The following is a 15,124-nucleotide window of genomic DNA, read 5'->3' on the forward strand; positions in this document are numbered from 1 at the left end:
CTATCACCCAGCATTCAAGGGTTTATGTCAGTGGTAGAGCGTAGGAGGGCTTTTCAAGAGGTTCATGTTTCATAACCATATACCCTCTTCAATAGATCCTGTTAAAATGTATGTTTTAACCCAATGCACTGTAATAAACAATAAGATATATCATCATTTCATATACAAAACAATGAACAATTGGGTTTAACTATGCTCTTAGCACAAAATCAACAAAATGCAGTAGAGAAACAGTTACGTTTTGCAGAATGTGTGCATTTGACAAAAGTTTTTTTTCCATGTTCCAAGATCTACATGTGATACGAAATGTATGAATTCTTGCAATGGAAACCTCCCAGTATTTTACCAAGTCAGATAAAGGACATCCTTCGCACCCCATATACTTATAAGGAGGGTTTGGTGGCTGGAAATGCATTGCTTTGATGGTGATTGCATGTTGCTTGCACTTTGTACATATTACTAAATTAATAAAAGTGAACTTTTCAGATCTGGGGGTATAGCTCAGTCGTAGAGCATTTGACTGTAGATCAAGAGGTCCCTAGTTCAAATCTGGGTGCCTCCTTGTTCAACTGTTTTACCTGTAGACATATTTTTTTTAATTAAGTAAACACTTACAATCTTAGCATTTTATGTAATGAGCAACACATTTCTACATTTGAAATACTCCTGATCATCACCTGAAACATAGGGTAAACACCATTAAACTGTTTAGGATTTCTTCATATGATACAAGCTGTGTTTTACATTCACCCAAGTTCTACTGGTGATATGATTAGTTTGAAATAGTCCATTGGAAGCTCATATGAATGTGATAAAACTGTGGTGGAAACCAATAGTTAATTTGGTTAACTATTGGTATTAATCTGTACAGCTGACCAGAAGTGCACTGATGTCATTAGTTCTACAAGTTCCATACAGTCACCCACTCTATCACCTTTTTAAAAAAGGGCAGTTTTCAGCATTCAAGGGTTTATGTCAGTGGTAGAGTGTAGGAGGGCTTTTCAAGAAGTTCCTGTTTCATAACCATATACCCTCGTCAATAGATCCTGTTAAAATGTATTTTTTAACCGAATGCACTGTAAGAAACAATAAGATATATCATAATTTCATATACAAAACAATGAACAATTGGGTTTAACTATCCTCTTAGCACAAAATCAACAAACTGCAGTAGAGAAGCAGTTACATTTTGCAGAATTTGTGCATTTGACAAAATATTTTTTTTCCATGTTCCAAGATCTACATGTGATACGAAATGTATGAATTCTTGCAATGGAAACCTCACTGTATCTTACCAAGGCAGATAAAGGACATCTTTTGTACCCCTTATACTTATAAGGAGGGTTTGGTGGCTGAAAATGCATTGCTTTGATGGTGATTGCATGTTGCTTGCACTTTGTACATATTACTGAATAAATAAAGGTGAACATTTCAGAAATGGGGGTATAGCTCAGGGGTAGAGCATTTCACTGCAGATCAAAAGGTACCTAGTTCAAATCTGGGTGCCCCCCTTGTCCAACTGTTTTACCTGTAGAAATATGTTTTTAATTAAATAAATTGAAGTAAACATTTACAATCTTAGCATTTTATGTAATGAGCAACACATTTCTACATTTGAAATACTCCTGATCATCTCCTGAAACATAGGGTAAACACCATGAAACTGTTTCGGATTTCTTCGTATGATACAAGCTGTGTTTTACATTCACCCAAGTTCTACTGGTGATATTATCAGTTTGAAATAGTCCATTGGAAGCTCATATGAATGTTATAAAACTGTGGTGGAAACCAATAATATGCCCTTAATAAAATGTATTAATTTGTACAGCTGACCAGAAGTGCACTGATGTCATTAGTTCTACAAGTTCCATACAGTCACCCACTCTATCACCTTTTTAAAAAAGGGCAGTTTTCAACATTCAAGGGTTTATGTCAGTGGTAGAGTGTAGGAGTGTAGTTCAAGAAGTCGCTGTTTCATAACCATATACCCTCTTCAATAGATCCTGTTAAAATGTTTTTCACCCCAATGCACTGTAAGAAACAAAAGGATATATCATCATTTTATATACAAAACAATGAACAATTGGGTTTAACTATGCTCTTAGCACAAAATCAACAAACTGCAGTAGAGAAGAAGTTACATTTTGCAGAATTTGTGCATTTGACAAAAGATTTGTTTTCCATGTTCCAAGATCTACATGTGATACAAAATGTATGAATTCTTGCAATGGAAACCTCACTGTATTTTACCAAGGCAGATAAAGGACATCCTTCGCACCCCATATACTTATAAGGAGGGTTTTGGTGGCTGAAAATGCATTGCTTTGATGGTGATTGCATGTTGCTTGCACTTTGTACATATTACTGAATAAATAAAAGGGAACTTTTCAGAACTGGGGGTATAGCTCAGTGATAGAACATTTGACTGCTGATCAAGAGGTCCCTAGTTCAAATCTGGGTGCCCCCTTGTTCAACTGTTTTACCTGTAGAAATATTTTTTTAATTAAATAAATTGAAGTAAACATTTACAATCTTAGCATTTTATGTAATGAGCAAAACATTTTTACATTTGAAATACTCCTGATCATCACCTGAAACATAGGGTAAACACCATTAAACTGTTTAGGATTTCTTCATATGATACACAGTGTGTTTTACATTCACCCAAGTTCTACTGGTGATATGATTAGTTTGAAATAGTCCATTGGAAGCTCATATGAATGTTATAAAACTGTGGTGGAAACCAATAATATGCCCTTAATGAAATGTATTAATTTGTACAGCTGACCAGAAGTGCACTGATGTCATTAGTTCTACAAGTTCCATACAGTCACCCACTCTATCACCTTTTTAAAAAAGGGCAGTTTTCATCATTCAAGGGTTTATGTCAGTGGTAGAGCGTAGGAGGGCTTTTCAAGAAGTTCATGTTTCATAACCATATACCCTCTTCAATAGATCCTGTTAAAATGTATGTTTTAACCCAATGCACTGTAAGAAACAATAAGATATATCATCATTTCATATACAAAACAACGAACAATTGGGTTTAACTATGCTCTTAGCACAACATCAACAAAATGCAGTAGAGAAACAGTTACGTTTTGCAGAATTTGTGCATTTGACAAAAGTTTTTTTTCCATGTTCCAAGATCTACATGTGATACGAAATGTATGAATTCTTGCAATGGAAACCTCACTGTATTTTACCAAGTCAGATAAAGGACATCCTTCGCACCCCATATACTTATAAGGAGGGTTTGGTGGCTGGAAATGCATTGCTTTGATGGTGATTGCATGTTGCTTGCACTTTGTACATATTACTGAATTAATAAAGGTGAGCTTTTCAGAACTGGGGGTATCGCTCAGTGGTAGAGCATTTGACTGCAGATCAAGAGGTCCCTAGTTCAAATCTGGGTGCCCCCTTGTTCAGCTGTTTTACCTGTAGAAATATTTTTTTAAATGAATTGAATAAAACATTTACAATCTTAGCATTTTATGTAATGAGCAACACATTTCTACATTTGAAATACTCCTGATCATCTCCTGAAATATAGGGTAAACACCATGAAACTGTTTAGGATTTCTTCATATGATACAAGCTGTGTTTTACATTCACCCAAGTTCTACTGGTGATATTATTAGTTTGAAATAGTCCATTGGAAGCTCATATGAATGTTATAAAACTGTGGTGGAAACCAATAATATGCCCTTAATGAAATGTATTAATTTGTACAGCTGACCAGAAGTGCACTGATGTCATTAGTTCTACAAGTTCCATAAAGTCACCCACTCTATCATCTTTTTTAAAAAGGGCAGTTTTCAACATTCAATGGTTTATGTCAGTGGTAGAGCGTAGGAGTGTAGTTCAAGAAGTCCCTGTTTCATAACCATATACCCTCTTCAATAGATCCTGTTAAAATGTTTTTCAACCCAATGCACTGTAAGAAACAATAGGATATATCATCATTTCATATACAAAACAATGAACATTGGGTTTAACTATGCTCTTAGCACAAAATCAACAAACTGTAGTAGAGAAGCAGTTACATTTTGCAGACTTTGTGCATTTGGCAAAAGATTTTTTTTCCATGTTCCAAGATCTACATGTGATACGAAATGTATGAATTCTTGCAATGGAAACCTCACTGTATTTTACCAAGGCAGATAAAGGACATCCTTTGCACCTCATATACTTATAAGGAGGGTTTGGTGGCTGAAAATGCATTGCTTTGATGGTGATTGCATGTTGCTTGCACTTTGTACATATTACTGAATTAATAAAGGGGAATTTTTCAGAACTGGGGGTATAGCTCAGTGGTAGAGCGTTTGCCTGCAGATCAAGAGGTCCCTTGTTCAAATCTGGGTGACCCCTTGTTCAACTGTTTTACCTGTAGAAATATGTTTTTAATTAAATAAATTGAAGTAAACATTTACAATCTTAGCATTTTATGTAATGAGCAACACATTTCTACATTTGAAATACTCCTGATCATCACCTGAAACATAGGGTAAACACCATTAAGCTGTTTAGGATTTCTTCATATGATACAAGCTGTGTTTTACATTCACCCAAGTTCTACTGGTGATATGATCAGTTTGAAATAGTTCATTGGAAGCTCTTATGAATGTTATAAAACTGTGGTGGAAACCAATAATATGCCCTTAATGAAATGTATTAATTTGTACAGCTGACCAGAAGTGCACTGATGCCATTAGTTCTACAAGTTCCTTAGAGTCACCCACTCTCTCACCTTTTTAAAAAAGGGCAGTTTTCAACATTCAAGGGTTTATGTCAGTGGTAGAGCGTAGGAGTGTAGTTCAAGAAGTCCCTGTTTCATAACCATATACCCTCTTCAATAGATCCTGTTAAATGTTTTTCAACCCAATGCACTGTAAGAAACAATAAGATATATAATCATTTCATATACAAAACAATGAACAATTGGGTTTAACTATGCTCTTAGCACAAAATCAACAAACTGCAGTAGAGAAGCAGTTACATTTTGCAGAATTTGTGCATTTGACAAAAGATTTTTTTTTCATGTTCCAAGATCTACATGTGATACGAAATGTATGAATTCTTGCAATGGAAACCTCACTGTATTTTACCAAGGCAGATAAAGGACATCCTTCGCACCCCATACACTTATAAGGAGGGTTTGGTGGCTGAAAATGCATTGCTTTCATGGTGATTGCATATTGCTTGTACTTTGTACATATTACTGAACTAATAAATGTGAACTTTTCAGAACTGGGGTATAGCTCAGTGGTAGAGCATTTGACTACAGATCAAGAGGTCCCTAGTTCAAATCTGGGTGCCTCCTTGTTCAACTGTTTCACCTGTAGAAATATTTTTATAATTAAATAAATTGAAGAAAACATTTACAATCTTAGCATTTTATGTAATGAGCAACACATTTCTACATTAGAAATACTCCTGATCATCTCCTGAAACATAGGGTAAACACCATGAAACCGTTTAGGATTTCTTCATATGATACAAGCTGTGTTTTACATTCACCCAAGTTCTACTGGTGATATTATCAGTTTGAAATAGTCCATTGGAAGCTCATATGAATGTTATAAAACTGTGGTGCAAACCAATAACATGCCCTTAATGAAATGTATTAATTTGTACAGCTGACCAGAAGTGCACCGATGTCATTAGTTCTACAAGTTCCATTCAGTCACCCACTCTATCACCTTTTTAAAAAAGGGCAGTTTTCAACATTCAAGGGTTTATGTCAGTGGTAGAGCGTAGGAGTGTAGTTCAAGAAGTCGCTGTTTCATAACCATATACCCTCTTCAATAGATCCTGTTAAAATGTTTTTCAACCCAATGCACTGTAAGAAACAAATGGATATATCATCATTTCATATACAAAACAATGAACAATTGGGTTTAACTATGCTCTTAGCACAAAATCAAGAAACTGCAGTAGAGAAGCAGTTACATTTTGCAGAATTTGTGCATTTGACAAAAGATTTGTTTTCCATGTTCCAAGATCTACATGTGATACAAAATGTATGAATTCTTGCAATGGAAACCTCACTGTATTTTACCAAGGCAGATAAAGGACATCCTTCGCACCCCATTACTTATAAGGAGGGTTTGGTGGCTGAAAATGCATTGCGTTGATGGTGAGTGCATGTTGCTTGCACTTTGTACATATTACTGAATTAATAAAAGTGAACATTTGAGAACTGGGGGTATAGCTCAGTGATAGAGCATTTGACTGCAGATCAAGAGGTCCCTAGTTCAAATCTGGGTGCCCCCTTGTTCAACTGTTTTACCTGTAGAAATATTTTTTTAATTAAATAAATTGAAGTAAACATTTACAATCTTAGCATTTTATGTAATGAGCAACACATTTCTACATTTGAAATACTCCTGATCATCACCTGAAACATAGGGTAAACACCATTAAACTGTTTAGGATTTCTTCATATGATACACGCTGTGTTTTACATTCACCCAATTTCTACTGGTGATATGATTAGTTTGAAATAGTCCATTGGAAGCTCATATGAATGTTATAAAACTGTGGTGGAAACCAATAATATGCCCTTAATGAAATGTATTAATTTGTACAGCTGACCAGAAGTGCACTGATGTCATTAGTTCTACAAGTTCCATACAGTTACCCACTCTATCACCTTTTTAAGAAAGGGCAGTTTTCAGCATTCAAGGGTTTATGTAAGTGGTAGAGCGTAGGAGGGCTTTTCAAGAAGTTCATGTTTCATAACCATATACCCTCTTCAATAGATCCTGTTAAAGTGTATGTTTTAACCCAATGCACTGTAAGAAACAATAAGATATATCATCATTTCATAAACAAAACAATGAACAATTGGGTTTAATTATGCTCTTAGCACAAAATCAACAAAATGCAGTAGAGAAACAGTTACGTTTTGCAGAATGTGTGCATTTGACAAAAGTTTTTTTTCCATGTTCCAAGATCTACATGTGATACGAAATGTATGAATTCTTGCAATGGAAACCTCACTGTATTTTACCAAGTCAGATAAAGGACATCCTTCGCACCCCATATACTTATAAGGAGGGTTTGGTGGCTGGAAATGCATTGCTTTGATGGTGATTGCATGTTGCTTGCACTTTGTACATATTACTGAATTAATAAAGGTGAAGTTTTCAGAACTGGGGGTATTGCTCAGTGGTAGAGCATTTGACTGTAGATGAAGAGGTCCCTAGTTCAAATCTGGGTGCCCCTTTGTTCAGCTGTTTTACCTGTAGAAATATTTTTTTTAATAAATTGAATAAAACATTTGCAATCTTAGCATTTTATGTAATGAGCAACACATTTCTACATTTGAAATACTCCTGATCATCTCCTGAAATATAGGGTAAACACCATGAAACTGTTTAGGATTTCTTCATATGATACAAGCTGTGTTTTACATTCACCCAAGTTCTACTGGTGATATTATTCGTTTGAAATAGTCCATTGGAAGCTCATATGAATGTTATAAAACTGTGGTGGAAACCAATAATATGCCATTAATGAAATTTATTAATTTGTACAGCTGACCAGAAGTGCACTGATGTCATTAGTTCTACAAGTTCCATAGAGTCACCCACTCTATCACCTTTTTTAAAAAGGGCAGTTTTCAACATTCAAGGGTTTATGTCAGTGGTAGAGCGTAGGAGTGTAGTTGAAGAGGTCCCTGTTTCATAACCATATACCCTCTTCAATAGATCCTGTTAAAATGTTTTTCAACCCAATGCACTGTAAGAAACAATAGGATTTATCATCATTTCATATACAAAACAATGAACAATTGGGTTTAACTATGCTCTTAGCACAAAATCAACAAACTGCAGTAGAGAAGCAGTTACATTTTGCAGAATTTGTGCATTTGGCAAAATATTTTTTTTTCCATGTTCCAAGATCTACATGTGATATGAAATGTATGAATTCTTGCAATGGAAACCTCATTGTATTTTACCAAGGCAGATAAAGGACATTCTTCGCAGCTCATATACTTATAAGGAGGGTTTGGTGGCTGAAAATGCATTGCTTTGATGGTGATTGCATGTTGCTTGCACTTTGTACATATTACTCAATTAATAAAGGGGAACTTTTCAGAACTGGGGGTATAGCTCAGTGGTAGAGCATTTGACTGCAGATCAAGAGGTCCCTAGTTCTAATACGGGTGCCCCCTTGTTCAACTGTTTTACCTGTAGAAATATTTTTTTAATTAAATAAATTGAAGAAAACATTTACAATCTTAGCATTTTATGTAATGAGCAACACATTTCTACATTTGAAATACTCCTGATCATCTCCTGAAACATAGGGTAAACACCAGGAAACTGTTTAGGATTTCTTCATATGATACAAGCTGTGTTTTACATTCACCCAAGTTCTACTGGTGATATTATCAGTTTGAAATAGTCCATTGGAAGCTCATATGAATGTTATAAAACTGTGGTGGAAACCAATAATATGCCCTTAATGAAATGTATTAATTTGTACAGCTGACCAGAAGTGCCCTGATGTCATTAGTTCTACAAGTTCCATACAGTCAACCACTCTATCACCTTTTTAAACAAGGGCAGTTTTCAGCATTCAAGGGTTTAACTCAGTGGTAGGGCGTAGGAATGCAGATCAAGAAGTCCCTGTTTCATAACCATATACCCTCTTCAATAGATCCTGTTAAAATGTTTTTCAAACCAATGCACTTTAAGAAACAATAGGATATATCATCATTTCATATACAAAACAATGAACTATGCTCATTAACTATGCTCTTAGCACAAAATCAACAAACTGCAGTAGAGAAGCAGTTACATTTTGCAGAATTTGTGCATTTGACAAAATATGTTTTTCCATGTTCCAAGATCATGTGATACGAAATGTATGAATTCTTGCAATGGAAACCTCACTGTATTTTACCAAGGCAGATAAAGGACATCCTTCACACCCCATATACTTATAAGGAGGGTTTGGTGGCTGAAAATGCACTGCTTTGATGGTGATTGCATGTTGCTTACACTTTGTACTTTTTACTGAATTAAATTTTTACTGAATTAATAAAGGTGAACATTTCAGAAATGGGGGTATAGCTCAGGGGTAGAGCATTTCACTGCAGATCAAAAGGTCCCTACTTCAAATCTGGGTGCCCCCTTGTCCAACTGTTTTACCTGTAGAAATATTTTTTAATTAAATAAATTGAAGTAAACATTTACAATATTAGCATTTTATGTAATGAGCAACACATTTCTACATTTGAAATACTCCTGATCATCACCTGAAACATAGGGTAAACACCATTAATCTGTTTAGGATTTCTTCATATGATACAAGCTGTGTTTTACATTCACCCAAATTTTACTGGTGATATGATCCGTTTGAAATATTCCATTGGAAGCTCATATGAATGTTATAAAACTGTGGTGGAAACCAATAATATGCCCTTAATGAAAGGTATTAATTTGTACAGCTGACGAGAAGGGCACTGATGTCATTAGTTCTACAAGTTCCATACAGTCACCCACTCTATCACCTTTTTAAAAAAGGGCAGTATTCAACATTCAAGGGTTTATGTCAGTGGTAGAGCGTAGGAGTGTAGTTCAAGACGTCCCTGTTCCATAACCATATACCCTCTTCAATAGATCCTGTTCAATGTTTTTCAACCCAATTCACTGTAAGAAACAATAAGATATATTATCATTTCATATACAAAACAATGAACATTTGGGTTTAACTATGCTCTTAGCACAAAATCAAAAAAATGCAGTAGAGAAACAGTTACGTTTTGCAGAATTTGTGCATTTGACAAAGTTTTTTTTTCCATGTTCCAAGATCTACATGTGATACGAAATGTATGAATTCTTGCAATGATAACCTCACTGTATTTTACCAAGGCAGATAAAGGACATCTTTTGTACCCCTTATACTTATAAGGAGGGTTTGGTGGCTGCAAATGCATTGCTATGATGGTGATTGCATGTTGCTTGCACTTTGCACATATCACTGAATTAATAAAGGTGAACATTTCAGAAATGGGGGTATAGCTCAGGGGTAGAGCATTTCACTGCAGATCAAAAGGTCCCCAGTTCAAGTCTGGGTTCCCCCTTGTCCAACTGTTTTACCTGTAGAAATATTTTTTTAATTAAATAAATTGAAGAAAAGATTTACAATCTTAGCATTTTATGTAATGAGCAACACATTTCTACATTTGAAATACTCCTGATCATCTCCTGAAACATAGGGTAAACACCAGGAAACTGTTTAGGATTTCTTCATATGATACAAGCTGTGTTTTACATTCACCTAAGTTCTACTGGTGATATTATCAGTTTGAAATAGTCCATTCGAAGCTCATATGAATGTTATAAAACTGTGGTGGAAACCAATAATATGCCCTTAATGAAATGTATTAATTTGTACAGCTGACCAGAAGTGCCCTGATGTCATTAGTTCTACAAGTTCCATACAGTCAACCACTCTATCACCTTTTGAAACAAGGGCAGTTTTCAGCATTCAAGGGTTTAACTCAGTGGTAGGGCGTAGGAATGCAGATCAAGAAGTCCCTGTTTCATAACCATATACCCTCTTCAATAGATCCTGTTAAAATATTTTTCAACCCAATGCACTGTAAGAAACAATAAGATATATCATCATTTCATATACAAAAGAATGAACAATTGGGTTTAACTATGCTCTTGGCACAAAATCAACAAACTGCAGTAGAGAAGCAGTTACATTTTGCAGAATTTGTGCATTTGACAAAAGATTTTTTTTCCATGTTCCAAGATCTACATGTGATACGAAATGTATGAATTCTTGGAAACCTCACTGTATTTTACCAAGGCAGATAAAGGACATCCTTCGCACCCCATATACTTATAAGGAGGGTTTGGTGGCTGAAAATGCTTTGCTTTCATGGTGATTGCATGTTGCTTCCACTTTGTACATATTACTGAATAAATAAAGGTGAACGTTTCAGAAATGGGGGTATATAGCTCAGGGGTAGAGCATTTCACTGCAGATCAAAAGGTTCCTAGTGCATATCTGGGTGCCCCCTTGTCCAACTGTTTTACCTCTAGAAATATGTTTTTAATTAAATAAATTGAAGTAAACATTTACAATCTTAGCATTTTATGTAATGAGCAACACATTTCTACATTTGAAATATTCCTGATCATTACCTGGAACATAATGTAAACACCATTACGCTGTTTAGGATTTCTTCATATGATACAAGCTGTGTTTTACATTCACCCAAGTTCTACTGGTGATATGATCAGTTTGAAATAGTCCATTGGAAGCTCTTATGAATGTTATAAAACTGTGGTGGAAACCAATAATATGCCCTTAATGAAATGTATTAATTTGTACAGCTGACCAGAAGTGCACTGATGTCATTAGTTCTACAAGTTCCATAGAGTCACCCACTCTATCATCTTTTTTAATAAGGGCAGTTTTCAACATTCAAGGGTTTATGTCAGTGGTAGAGCGTAGGAGTGTAGTTCAAGAAGTCCCAGTTTCATAACCATATACCCTCTTCAATAGATCCTGTTAAAATGTTTTTCAACCCAATGCACTGTAAGAAACAATAGGATATATCATCATTTCATATACAAAACAATGAACATTGGGTTTAACTATGCTCTTAGCCCAAAATCAACAAACTGCAGTAGAGAAGCAGTTACGTTTTGCAGAATTTGTTCATTTGACAAAAATTTTTTTTCCATGTTCCAAGATCTACATGTGATACGAAATGTATGAATTCTTGCAATGGAAACCTCACTGTATTTTACCAAGGCAGATAAAGGACATCCTTTGCACCTCATATACTTATAAGGAGGGTTTGGTGGCTGCAAATGCATTGCTATGATGGTGATTGCATGTTGCTTGCACTTTGAACATATCACTGAATTAATAAAGGGGAACTTTTCAGAACTGGGGGTATAGCTCAGTGGTAGAGCATTTGACTCCAGATCTAGAGGTCTCTAGTTCAAATTTGGGTGACCCCTTGTTCAACTGTTTTACCTGTAGAAATATTTTTTTTATTAAATAAATTGAAGAAAACATTTACAATCTTAGCATTTTATGTAATGAGCAACACATTTCTACATTTGAAATACTCCTGATCATCTCTGCAAACATAGGGTAAACACCATGAAACTGTTTAGGATTTCTTCATATGATATAAGCTGTGTTTTACATTCACCCAAGTTCTACTGGTGATATTATCAGTTTGAAATAGTCCATTGGAAGCTCATATGAATGTTATAAAACTGTGGTGGAAACCAATAATATGCCCTTAAGGAAATGTATTAATTTATACAGCTGCCCAGAAGTGCACTGATGTCATTAGTTCTACAAGTTCCATACAGTCACCCACTCTATCACCTTTTTAAAAAAGGGCAGTTTTCAGCATTCAAGGGTTTAACTCAGTGGTAGAGCGTAGGAATGCAGTTCAAGAAGTCCCTGTTTAATAACCATATACCCTCTTCAATAGATCCTGTTAGAATGTTTTTCAACCTAATGCACTGTAAGAAACAATAAGATATATCATCATTTCATATACAAAACAATGAACAATTGGGTTTAACTATGCTCTTAGCACAAAATCAACAAACTGCAGTAGAGAAGCAGTTAGATTTTGCAGAATTTGTGCATTTGACAAAAGTTTTTTTTCCATGTTCCAAGAACTACATGTGATACGAAATGTATGAATTCTTGCAATGGAAACCTCACTGTATTTTACCAAGGCAGATAAAGTACATCCTTTGCACCTCATACACTTATAAGGATGGTTTGGTGGCTGCAAATGCATTGCTTTGATGGTGATTGCATGTTGCGTCCACTTTGTACATATTACTGAATAAATAAAGGTGAACATTTCAGAAATGGGGGTATAGCTCAGGGGTAGAGCATTTCACTGCAGGTCAAAAGGTCCCTAGTTCAAATCTGGGTGCCCCCTTGTCCAACTGTTTTACCTGTAGAAATATGTTTTTAATTAAATAAATTGAAGTAAACATTTACAATCTTAGCATTTTATGTAATGAGCAACACATTTCTACATTTGAAATACTCCTGATCATCTCCTGAAATATAGGGTAAACACCATGAAACTGTTTAGGATTTCTTCGTATGATACAAGCTGTGTTTTACATTCACCCAAGTTCTACTGGTGATATTATCAGTTTGAAATAGTCCATTGGAAGCTCATATGAATGTTATAAAACTGTGGTGGAAACCAATAATATGCCCTTAATGAAATGTATTAATTTGTACAGCTGACCAGAAGTGCACTGATGTCATTAGTTCTACAAGTTCCATACAGTCACCCACTCTATCACCTTTTTAAAAAAGGGCAGTTTTCAGCATTCAAGGGTTTAACTCAGTGGTAGAGCGTAGGAATGCAGTTCAAGAAGTCCCCGTTTCATAACCATATACCCTCTTCAATTGTCATGATCTCTGCTTCCAAAAGGTCAGGGTTTTCCCAACTCCCTTGGAAGCAGATCCATAACCCAGGTTCCGAGTGCCAACCAGTCCCAATTGGGACCTTTTGGACCCAGTCCTGGCGCCAGAGGCACCAGGCTCATAAATATGCCCAGTCCCAGCGCTGGAAGCGCCGGGCTCATAATGCTTGGGTGGACTTACCTTCAGCAGACCATGCTGCTTACTTGCCTGCCAGTTGAGCCTCTGATCCTCTTCTGTTTGGAACTACTTTTCCTGTTGGGTGGGGCTGGAGCCACTCCCTAGATTCAGAACACTGGAACTCTTCTGGAAGGCAGGAACTCTTTTCTTACCAGGAACTCTTTTCTTACTTAGGCGTGGCTGTGGAAGGAGACACCTAAGCACTACAGGAGGCTATTTAAACCACACCCGGTGGATGAATCTTGCTTTGCGTTACTCTGCAACCTCTGCAGCAGAACGCTCATCGTGTCTTCTGCATCCGGTCCTGGGTCTAAGGAAAAAGGCTTACCATCCTGAATCCAGTCTTCAGCAACACCTATAAAGACAAGAAAGAACAGGTTAGCATTCCGGCATCTGAAAGGCAAAGGCTTACCATCCTGAATCCAGTCTTCAGCAACACCTATAAAGACAAGAAAGAACAGGTTAGCATTCCGGCATCTGAAAGGCAAAGGCTTACCTACTCTTCATGCGCTCCGGAGGTCTTCACACTGCATTCCGGCATCTGAAAGACAAAAGTTTACCAACTCTTCGCACGCTCCGGAGGCCTTCGGCACTGCATCCCGCATCTGAAAGACAAAACAAGGTGCGTTTAAAGACATTGGGGAACTTTAATACTCACGTGCCATTACTCCTTTCCACATCTAATCCAGTGGGTATTCCGGCACCCTGCAGCCGCTCCGAACTCGTACCTGCAAAATAAAAAGACAGTTAGAGCGCATAGTGAAGCAGGTAACAAGCGCTTACTTACGTGCTTCCAGGCGCTTCTATTCATCACACGGGCTCCATCTTCAACTCACTTCAGCCCGTCATCCGCCATCGCCGGAACCCTGCAAAACAAGAGACATCATTACTAAAGACTTTAAAGACATTTGAATGACTCGAAACTTACCGTTCGTGCAGTAAACGACGGACAGCAGTCCTCTGAAGTCAAGAGGCCTGCGCTACCTATCCAGTGAAGAAACTGGTTACAGCACCCTGCCCCGAGGCAGATGGAGAGCTCGGCATTCACTTACCTAAGGTGAGAGCGTTAACCTTTGGGGGTCTACAGGAGAGGAGAAGAGGAAAGAGATAGGGACACCCCAATAACCCCAGTTCATTAACCCCATATTTTCTATCTGCAGACATCTTACTCTACACGTCAGGCATACAGTGCACAGAGGTCCAGCCCAAAGAGCCAACCGGGTGCTACACATCACCTTTGAAGATACGGTAGTCGCCCAGTCAAGACCGGCGCCTCTGCGAGAATCAGGTGAGCGTTACATCAATCGATCCTGTTAAAATGTTTTTCAACCCAATGCATGGTAAGAAACAATAAGATATATCATCATTTCATATACAAAACAATGAACAATTGGGTTTAACTGTGCTCTTAGCACAAAATCAACAAACTGCAGTAGAGAAACAGTTACATTTTTCAGAATTTGTGCATTTGACAAAAGATTTTTTTTCC

General features: G+C 36.6%; 3 non-coding genes across 3 annotated transcripts; all 3 read left to right on the forward strand.

Moving 5' to 3' along the window:
- Window positions 1–2,395: 2,395 nt before the first annotated feature.
- Window positions 2,396–2,467, forward strand: TRNAS-GCU (transfer RNA serine (anticodon GCU)). Its single transcript has one exon. It is a non-coding gene; the product is annotated as a tRNA-Ser (tRNA).
- An 883-nt stretch (window positions 2,468–3,350) lies between these two features.
- TRNAC-GCA (transfer RNA cysteine (anticodon GCA)) lies at window positions 3,351–3,422 on the forward strand. The gene has a single exon. It is a non-coding gene; the product is annotated as a tRNA-Cys (tRNA).
- A 2,782-nt stretch (window positions 3,423–6,204) lies between these two features.
- On the forward strand, window positions 6,205–6,276 carry TRNAC-GCA (transfer RNA cysteine (anticodon GCA)). Its single transcript has one exon. It is a non-coding gene; the product is annotated as a tRNA-Cys (tRNA).
- The last annotated feature ends 8,848 nt before the right edge of the window (window positions 6,277–15,124 follow it).

This window comes from Ambystoma mexicanum, unplaced genomic scaffold (assembly GCF_040938575.1).
Source record: "Ambystoma mexicanum isolate Mex_15411 unplaced genomic scaffold, UKY_AmexF1_1 Mex_scaf66, whole genome shotgun sequence".
NCBI classification, from domain to species: Eukaryota; Metazoa; Chordata; class Amphibia; order Caudata; family Ambystomatidae; genus Ambystoma; species Ambystoma mexicanum.